The 10,720-nt window shown below is 35.2% G+C and overlaps 1 long non-coding RNA gene across 1 annotated transcript in view; it reads right to left on the bottom strand.

Moving 5' to 3' along the window:
- Window positions 1-753: 753 nt before the first annotated feature.
- LOC145529440 (uncharacterized) overlaps window positions 754-10,720 on the bottom strand; it is a 72,567-nt gene continuing 62,600 nt past the window's right edge. The window contains exon 2 of the long non-coding RNA XR_014071231.1: window positions 754-867. This is a non-coding gene — a long non-coding RNA (uncharacterized LOC145529440). The remainder of the gene's footprint in view (window positions 868-10,720) is intronic.

The raw sequence follows: 10,720 nt of genomic DNA, 5'->3' as shown, positions 1-10,720 counted from the left end.
CTTTCCTATGATAACTGTCTGGACTCATCCCCAAAACATAACTTCTCACAAAAGCTACTTGGTGTTCATGCCACTGCCTGCTCCTCCACATCCCTGTCCTTATATGTGTATTAGAACCAAATAAAGGAATTATTAATACATTTACTTGGGAACATTCTAAGATTTTTTTCTTAGGGGCTCTTAAAAATAGGATTGTGATCAGTACTTTTTTTTTTTTTTTTTAAGAGAGATCATTCAAGTCTGTGCTAATCTATATTTCAGGTTGCTATGGCCAGAAGCAATAAAAGTGACTTGGTTCATTTACAGAGCATATATCATCACTATCTTAAGATGCTCCCTGTAATGTTACATGAATAATCAACAACCATTTCTTATTTCCTGGCACAGTCATTTTTTTCTGAAATGACAAATTTCACCTTGCATGCCTACAACTTACTAAAAACTTCCACCAAGAACTAGGTAGAAGAATTTCGATAATCATGGTAAGGATATAATTTACTCTAATTCCTAGTCAAGTAGGAAAGGGAATATGTGAAAGGGTGAACATTGGAATCATCCTTCTACTTCTAAAAGCAACTCAATTCTAGTCATTGATATATTTCTAAGAAACTTCTTAATTATTTTCAAGATTTTCTGTTTAGCAGAAATCTTCCCTCTCTGCCTTTCTCTCTCTCACACACATATATGTATTTAGTTTTTGAGATAAAATACATTTTTCAGCTAATATTGACCATAGAGTGTCTGAAACAGCAATATTTTGAGATTTTTTTATTTTTACCTTGATTAGATAAAAGCATCATATTGACTATTTCTTCAGTGTATTTTCATTGTGAATCTCGAATATGACATAAGCATCATCTTGGTAACCTGGAAAGCAACCATAAAATAAGCTGTGATCTATGTTCAAGATAAGAAAATAAGCATTCTGGATAGTCAAGATCATGTTTAAATAAGATATTTCTACTTTACATCAAGTGAAAATATTAATTTTATCCAAAGCAGTGGTGTGATATAAATTTAAAAATCTGTAAGTTAAAAATGTAAATATTTATATTGCTGACTCAACATTCCCACCAGGATATCTAATAAGCTCACAAAATTAATGTTTCTAAGTACTAACTCTTGTTTCTTGCTGACTACTTTTATGCCTTTTGCTTATTTCCCTATTCACCTACCTAATTAAAAACAAATGTTGTTTCAGCTACTCTAGTCAAAGACTTTGGAATTAACATTCATCTGTCAGACACTAATTCCAACCCACTAACAAATTTGTCAACTTTTCTTTTGAATATATCAAGAAAACAAATTATTTTCACTTCCTGTACCTATATTCTGACCCTATGATTTCTTTCATAGACAATTCAAAACATCTCATACATGGTCTCTCTGCATTATACTTGCTTCCCTATACTCCTTTCTTCATACAATAAATAGAGGCTTGTTTTTAAAACTGCAACTCCCTGCAAGGAGATTTTAACTTTGCTCCCCAATTCATGCAGCAAAACCCAAAGAAAATACCATGATGCATACTGTCACTTATGATATAGTTCCTAGCTGTCTTTACATCATTTCTCTCTATCTTCTTTATTTAGTTCAAATTCAGTGGCCACCTCATTATTAGACAAGCCTAGTGCACCCCTGACTCAGGGTCTAAATGTTTGTTATTCACTCCTACTCAGATGTTCCCCAGATATTCACAAGGCATTCCTCACTCTTTTGGGATGGATCTATATTCAACGTTTCTAGTATCTCTGGCACTTCACCACTCCATATAAAACAGCACTGTTCTTTCACATTTTTTCATAATTTATCACTTGTATTGTTTTTTGTAAAACAACACGAGGAGACATTTTGACTTTATACAATCATTTGCTTAAAGCTGGTCTCTCCCATGAACACTGGAATATTTATGGATGAAGAGGAGGAATTCTGTATTTTCTTTATTGCTTTATGCTCACTACTTAGCATGATTCCTGGCATACAACAGGTAGTTAATATTAGCTGAAACTGGTTGCTGAATGATAGAATCTGGTGTTATACTGCACATGAGTTTACAATGTGTCTATTTTTATCAACAAATTTCTAACGTACTTCTCAAGTAGCAGGGACATTTTCTAGAATGCCAATATCCAGGTGTTCTCTAATTTCAATCATCAGAATCGTGTGGCTTATATAAAGCTTGAATATGTTTTGTTAGATATGTACATAAGCATTTTATTTTTACGGGTGCTAATACAAATGGTATTGTGTTTTTAATTGCTAATTCCACTTATTTATTGCCGCTTTTTGGAACTTTTTGGAATTTCTCATCTATGCTTGAAATCCTTAGATGAAGAATACATGGATATTGAGAACTGACTGTATATCCTTACTGATTTTCTACCTGATGGAACTTCTGATTTTTGATAAATAAATCTTGAAGTCTTCAACTATGGTAATGGATCCAACTATTTCTCTTTGCAGTTCTATTAGTGTTTGCCTCACATAGGAGCCTGGTAGGCTGCAGTCCATGAGGTCGCTAACAGTCGGACACGACTGAGCGACTTCACTTTCACTTTTCACTTTCATGCATTGGAGAAGGAAATGGCAACCCACTCCAGTATTCTAGCCTGGAGAATCCCAGGGACGGCGGAGCCAGGCGGGCTGCCGTCTATGGGGTCGTGCAGAGTCGGACACGACTGAAGCGACTTAGCAGCAGCAGCAGCAGCACATAGGTTGATGCTCTCTAACCTTAAATTTTTAACTATAAAAATAAATGAAAATTTCAGCACCAAATAAATGTTTTTTTATCTTATTCTATATACTGAGATACCAAGAATCTTTCTTCTTTATTCCATAATACAGCATCTTTCAATTCACTGTATCTTGGCAATAGTCAAAAAGCTTTCTACTAGCTATGCACATTTATCAAAGGAATCCTGTGATACAAATTACCTTGTTATAGATTTTAATAAGTTGAAATATGATTAATACATAAGCCAAAGGAGAATCCATCAGAGATTGTATAAATATTAAAATAGCTTTACATTTAAAGTTTCAACAACAAGATCCTACTATGTAGCACATGGAACTATATTCAACATCTTGTAATAAACTATAATGGAAAAGGCAAAAAATAATTACTAAAATGTAATATATCTTTGAGTTTTAAACTTTCATTACTTAAGACTATATTTCTAAATAATCAACATAAAATATAAAATCAGTTCAGTTCAGTTGCTCAATCATGTCTGACTCTTTGAGACCCCATGGACTGCAGCATACCATGCTTCCCTGTCCATCACCAATTCCTGGAGCTTGCTCAAACTCATGTCCATTGAGTTGGTGATGCCATCCAACCATCTCATCCTCTGTCATCCCTTTTATATTAAATGTAAAATAACAAGTATAAAATATGTATATATACTTAAGCATGCACTGTAATTTTTCCTTATTAGAATAACTTATTTACTATATAAATAAACTACATAAATAAATTTACTATATAAATAAAGAATGACTACAGAAACAAAAATATATTTTAATTATAAATACAATTAAACATTATCAAAAATATTTCATTACTCACTTATGATACAATTATTCCTCATGTGACATGCACATTTGTAAGTACTTCTGTTAAAGCTCTGAAATTTCTAAATTTTTGACCCCAAGATGCCAATTTTTTAATGGAAAAAGAAATACCAAACAAAAAAGTAATAAATGTATAATGTAATTGCAGGTATTGATGTTTTATTTAAATTTTTTTGTTTTTGTTCAGTCGCCATGCAGTGTCCAGCTCTTCATGACACCATGGACTGCAGTACACCAGGCTTCCCTGTCCCTCACCCATTCCCAGAATTTGCCCACGTTTATGTACATTGAATCGGTGATGCTGTCTAACCATCTCATCCTCTGCTTCCACCTTCTCCTTTGCCTTCAATCTTTCCCAGCATCAAGGTCTTTTAAAAAATACACCAAGGTAAATGCAGATAAATCTGAGAGACATGGTACTAATTTTGCCTAGAATGGGTCAAGGAAACATTCCAGAAGAATGTGTCATATAAAAAGACATTCGGGCTTCCCTGGTGGTGCAGTGGTTACAAGTCCGCTTTGCAACGTGGGGTATACCGGTTCCATCTCAGGGCAGAATTCCACATACTGAGAGGCAACTGGGCTGTGCACCACAACTGCTGAGCCTGGCCTCTGGAGCCTGCGAGCTGCAACTACTGAGCCCATGTGCCGGTTACTAAAGCCCATGAATCTTAGAGCCTGTGCTCCACAAGAGAAGCCACTGCAATGAGAAGCCAGTACATGGCAATTAGAGAGTGGCCCCTGCACTCTGTACCTAGAGGAGGCCCACACACAGCAGTGAAGATCCAGTGCCGCCAAAAATAAGTAAATATTAAAAAGGCCCTTGAATGAGGAAAAGGGGCCCATTCTATAGGATTTTCTTTTTTTTATATAAATTTATTTATTTTAGTTGGGGGCTAATTACTTTACAATATTGTAATAGTTTTTGCCATACATTGACATGAATCAGCCATGGGTTTACATATGTTCCCCTTCCTGGACCCCCCACCCACCTCCCTCCCCAACCCATCCCTCTGGGTCATCCCATTGCCCCGGCCCTGAGCCCTTGTCTCATGCATCGAACAAGGAATAGTGTTCTGTTTCACATACGATAATATACATGTTTCAATGCTATTCTCCCAGAACGTCCCACCCGCCCCTTATAGGAAAATCCTTATAGGATTTTCTTGAGAAGAAGATTCTAGGTACGTGGAATAAAAAATTCAAAGGTCCTCAGGCAAAAATAATTTTAGAAATTTAAGGCATCATAAACTGAAGTGTCATTTGCTCAAGGCTGATGTAGGAGGGTAGGGAGAATGTTGGAAATAAAGCCAGTGGAGATGGGAAGAAATTTTAGAACCTCAATTCTCATAGTAAAATATATGTAAGGATAACAACTTTCTTCTTTTAAAAAGATTTACTTATATATTATTTATGGCTGTGCTGGGTCTTCATTGCTGTGCGTAGATTTTCTCTACTTAAGGCAAGCAGGGTTACACTTCTTTGCAGTGCGTGGGCTTCTCATTGCAGTGGTTTCTCTTGCTGTGGAGCACAAGCTCCAGGTTTGTGGGCTTTAGTAGTTGCAGTGTGTGGGCTCAGTAGTTGAAGCTCATGGGTTTGAGAGCATAGGCTCAGTAGCTGTGGTGCATGAGAAAAATATTTCTTTCATGAGGTTGTTATGGAGACCATTTGGAATAGCCTAAGAAAACCACCAACCACTTTATCTGGTGATGAAGAGAATCTTAATAAATGATATTTAAGATAATTATTCATATTTCCATATGTGAAATAGTATTTTGTTCAATCATTTATATTTTCTCCAACAGTGAATTTATCCTTGCTTTAGCAAATTTATACAAGCAATTTAGGCAGAACTAAACAAACAAAAGTTTACAATTCATGGCTAGAGGTGGAAAGTATCCATGGTTAATAAATAAATCTCAGGGTCACACTTATTTTGACAAGTTGCAGATAAATGAGCACAGTGCTGCAGAACCAGAGTATGTGTGCATGTGTGCAGAAAGGAATGGAAGGAGGATTGGTTATCAGCTACAGGGTATTGTGATAGCTCTCCCATTACCTTGTCAATAAAGAATCTCATATAATTCTGATATATGACATGTTATTCATGTAATAGCTTGCTGCTGCTGCTGCTAAGTCGCTTCAGTTGTGTCCGACTCTGTGCAGCCCCATAGATGGCAGCCCACCAGGCTCCTCTGTCCCTGGGATTCTCCAGGCAAGAATACTGGAGTGGGTTCCCATTTCCTTCTCCAATGCATGAAAGTGAAAAGTGAAAGTGAAGTCACTCAGTCATGTCTTCCAGGCAAGAGTACTGGAGTGGGTTGTCATTGCCTTCTCCTTGTAATAGTTTGACTTACATTCAAAACTGTAGCTATGGTTCTTTATAATATTAGTCCATTTTTGCAGATAAAAAGCTAAGGCCCCCTCTTTGTCCTATCTCCAGACCAAAAGAGAGGATCACTGTTCAGACACAAATGATTCTTACACATGTTCCTCTTTTGCTGCTCAATATCCCAAAGCAAATCATTGTTTTCAAATTGGAGATATAAAGTTTCCATATGAAAAAAAAAAAAACACATTTATTTGTCACTTGAATATATGCTTATCAAGTTGTTATACATACATGGCACTTTGGGATGTGGCAAGCTAGTGTCTGCCCAACAGAGAGAACCAGATGCTAAGCCTGAGAATCCAGCTACCCTAACCAAATGGCATATGCTGGGGAGTGGGCAATATAGTGACACATAGAAATGTTGTTAGGAAAACAGTTAGGAACTTCCCTGGTCATCTGGTGGTTAACAATCTGACTGACAATGAAGGAGACACTGGCTCGATTCCTGGTCCAAGAAGATTCCGCATGCCACAGGGAAACTAAGCCCACATGCTATAACTATGAGCCTGTGCCCTAGAGCGGGTGCAATGAGAGAAATTACTGAAATGGGAAACCTGTGCACTGCAACTGGAGAGTAACCTCCGCTTGCCACAATTACTGAAAGCCCTTGTGCGGCAACAAAGACCCAGCACAGCCTAAAATAAATCAATCAATTAATTAAAAAATAAAAACAATTTTATGTAGATTTAAAAAGTTAGGTCATTATATGCCCCAACAAAGGAATATAGTGGATGATATGGAGTCAACACAAATACTGTCAGAGAAATCTTGCATAAAAACAAGAGCATAGGAGCAAAAACATTACTAGTGATAGACAATGACAAAGCAAACTGCCTTCTGAATTAGATGAGTAGGAAAAAAAAAAAAAGACAGCCGAAAAGAGGGTAAGATTCAAACGTTAACTTTTACAAAAAATTCTACTTATCAGAAATGAAAGAAAGTGAAGTCGCTCAGTCGTGTCTGACTCTTTGCAGCCCCATGGACTGTAACCTACCAGGTGCCTCTGTCCATCGGATTTTCCAGCAAGAATACTGAAGTGGGTTGGCATTTCCTTCTCCAGGGGATCTTCCAGGCCCAGGGATCAAACCCAGGTCTCCCGCATTGTAGGCAAACGCTTTACTGTCTGAGCCATCAGGGAAGTCACTTACCAGATATGGGATATAATTTAGAAACTATATCTGAGACAGAGTTAAGGAGTATTTATCAGAAACCGATCATAAGATCAAGGTGAGATGAGCAACAAGGATATTGATGCAAAATTCAAAAGCATGGGCTTCAGAACTTCAGTTTATCTTCATAAATTCTTTAACCATAGAACAGTGGTTCTCAAAATTCACTGTGCCTAAGAAGCATGTGTGATACTTCATAAAGATGCAGATTTCTGGGCATCATCTACAGAAATTCTAATTCAGTAGGTCTGGAGTAGACACAGAGATTTATTTTAGATTAACATTAAAGGGTTTTCCATGCAGTCTGTCCCTGAAGTTTCCTTTGCAAACCATTATTTAGAAGCTAGGGCATGCCTAAGCCATAAATTATTTAGTCTCAAAGTTGAGCAGAAGAATTGGGCTAAAAAAGGAAAAGAGAGTGATAGAAACCACAGGGAATCAAAAAAGGAAAGAAACACTGCTTATAAATATTCTCAGTTCCTGGCATTGCTGAAAGATACAAACACACACATGACAACAGTTGGTCTCATAGAGTTGAGCTTTTATATTTTTGTCACTGAATATTTTAAAGAGATTATCGTATTTCAGTGTACTTATGATAATACTCTCGAAAAACAATTAATACTTTAATTTTTAGAGAAGATATGCATAATGGATGGTATACTGATCAACCCTTCCACTGATATATTTACATATTTATAGTCATTTTCAAAAGGGTATGAAAATGACTTTATATGAATACAGCTCCAAAAAGGCAACCTTTAATTTAGCATCAGGAACAGCAGACAAAATGGAAAATTCTACATATCTATCTGCCTATCAACTATTGCACAGAATTGAGTTTGAGAAAGTCAGCTCTTGGTAAGTGATTCATGAGATTGTTATATGCCAGAGACTTTTAAAAACTGCTAACCTCATATTCTTTAATTCTTGTGTTAATCCCATTAGATGGTTAGTATTACCATCACCTTTATTGAACAGAGGAAAGAGAGGCAGAGGAGTTTCAGCACCTTGGTCAAGGTTACATACTTATTAAGTGTTAATACCTGAATTTCTATCTGGACAGTCCATTTCAAAAGTATGTTTTTTTATTTTATAAAAATAATTCTTTAAAAAAGTGATTGAATTAAGCTTAAAAAGTTTCATGAAGATTTGTTTTTAAAAAGAAAATAGATAAATGAATATGACAAAAGCTTGTTTAATATGAGTAGAACTACTATTTAATTTTTAAGATAATTGTTATAATTTTTACTTAAAACATCAATGAGAAGATGCCAGAAGAATAGGAATATATTAATTTTTAACTAAGAAAGAGGGAAACAAGAGTGTAACTGTTGTTGTTAGTTAAAATAGCAACATAGCTCTAAACTGCTTATTTACCCTAAACAATTATTTTCTTCTTCTTTTGGTATCATTACCTAAAATTATACATACACCAAATTATACAGAAGAAAAATGCCAATGGAAAAAACAATTTTGTTCAGAAAAAATGCATTATTTAAAACTATTTGTTTTATATAAAACATAATCAAAATAAGCTATTTAGGGTCATTAATATTTTCCAAGTATCCTTCATGACATAAGAAGCAATTGCCAGCAATTTTTTCTTTCAGTACAATAATCAAATATAATGTAAAAGGAATTAACATTATCAATGGAAACAAATAAAATTGCTATATAATCACCAATCAGGCAGCATCCTTTTAGGCTTAGTAATCACAGCCAGATGCATGATTCATTGATATAATTAGGAGACACAATTTAAATATTATAGAAATCCAGTATATTTACTCCAAGAATTTATGAGACACAGAGGCTCAAAGAAAACAATGAGGGAGATTTGTGGCTGTCTGTATCTGTACTAATGGATAGAGTAGCCACAGGTAGTAAACCAGATGATTACACATAAACACTGTCTAGCATTTTGAAAAAGGAAAAATGTATCAATAATTAGAAACACTGTAGGTGGGTAGCTCCAAGGTAGACTAACAGTGGGGTTTGCTAGTGCAAAGGTAATTGCTGCTGGTGGTATAAAGCACTGTGCTAGACTGTAGAATGCACAGCAGCACACTGGATATTGGAAAAGATGCCAAATTTTGCATTACATCCTCATTTTTATTTCCTAAATGTAACACGTATCAAAATGGAAGATAAACCACTCAGTTGTGAATAGCTAATGAGATTATCAAAATTGCATAATTTTCTTAATAAAAAGAATCTCAGAAACAATCTAATTCTTTATGTTCATTTTCAGATGTGAAAAGTTCCAGTAGGAAATAGCACCACATTGCAGATCAGAAGATATGGAAGCTACAGTTCTGAGATCAGACTCCAACTTTGCTGACAGCAAGGTCAATATTTCTTTGTTTTTATGTAATGTTATTGTCATTGATGTTCTTATCTGAATTGTGTCCTAGATTTATTCATGTAACAATTTTTTTTTACACACACACCATTTCTATTTAGGGGAAAAAAAAAAAGTGTTCTAGGTTATTTAGTTTCTGAGGGTCCTGAGGAGTCATTTCCTTCTCTTGGTGGTGACACCAGCAGATCAGAAATTACAAAAAGTTATGTTGCTTTGATGTTTAGATCAAAATATATCATATAGTCATTTACCTGAGTTACTGATAAAACAAAGTCTGGCAGATTATTCGTCACTATGCACTATGGGGTTACTTATTTTCTTGCTTCTCTGTATAGACTCTTACCAGAATCCATCTCCTAACACTTCCTTTTTTCACAGATTCTCACTTTTCCCTTTGGAACAGGAACTTTATATAGGAACATCCACTCTTAAAAAAAAAAAAAAAAACCTCTTCTCTTAGTGTTCCCTTCCAATTTTTGCTGTGAGGAGAACCTAGTTCTTCCTGAGAATTTGATTCCTCCTGATGCATTCTCCACATGAACCTCTTATTTTTCTGCTGTGAGTCATGTGCCTTACATGGAAGAAGGTTACTTAACTTTTTCATTTCCCACTTCTATCATCCATCTGTTAAGATGATAGCAGTTGAGGAGAGATCACAGAAATAATTACTGAAATATGAAAATATTGAAATATATTATTTCATAGGAACCTTTCCTAGGATTTTGAAAATCTACATTATGTAAGATATTACTTCTGACTGATGGACATTGAAGAAACAAATACGGAAGGTTAGTAGAATGGTTAACTAGTTAGGTGATAGAAAAACACTGAATAAACTCTTTTGCGATTTCTTGGAAAGCAGTTCATGCACCTAATGAAATCTTAGCTTGATAAAGAAGATTAAAGACAAAATATTAGTAAATATATTATGATACATCTGTCTACAAAAAAGGGATAAGCATAGGAAGTAATTTCTGATTTACAAAAAGCAAAATAAGAAATCTGAAAGTAAAAAGACAGTCCAGTAATTTGTGGACTTACAGGATTGGAAGAGGCAACCATCTCTCACAAAGGAAAAGATAGACGTGAAAAGCTATTTGAACAATGCTGTATGATTATGACTCAAGGCTGGAATAAATCAGAAAAGTGACAATGACTTATACTGGGACTATATCTGAATTAAATAAAGTGTCCCTAAAAGTAGGTATTTGCAAAATTTAT

The sequence above is a fragment of the Giraffa tippelskirchi genome, chromosome 12, assembly GCF_054371585.1.
Source record: "Giraffa tippelskirchi isolate mGirTip1 chromosome 12, T2T-mGirTip1v1.2.pri, whole genome shotgun sequence".
Lineage (NCBI taxonomy): Eukaryota > Metazoa > Chordata > Mammalia > Artiodactyla > Giraffidae > Giraffa > Giraffa tippelskirchi.
The sequence above is the reverse complement of the archived record's forward strand: the minus strand, read 5'-3'. Positions and strand labels throughout refer to the sequence as shown.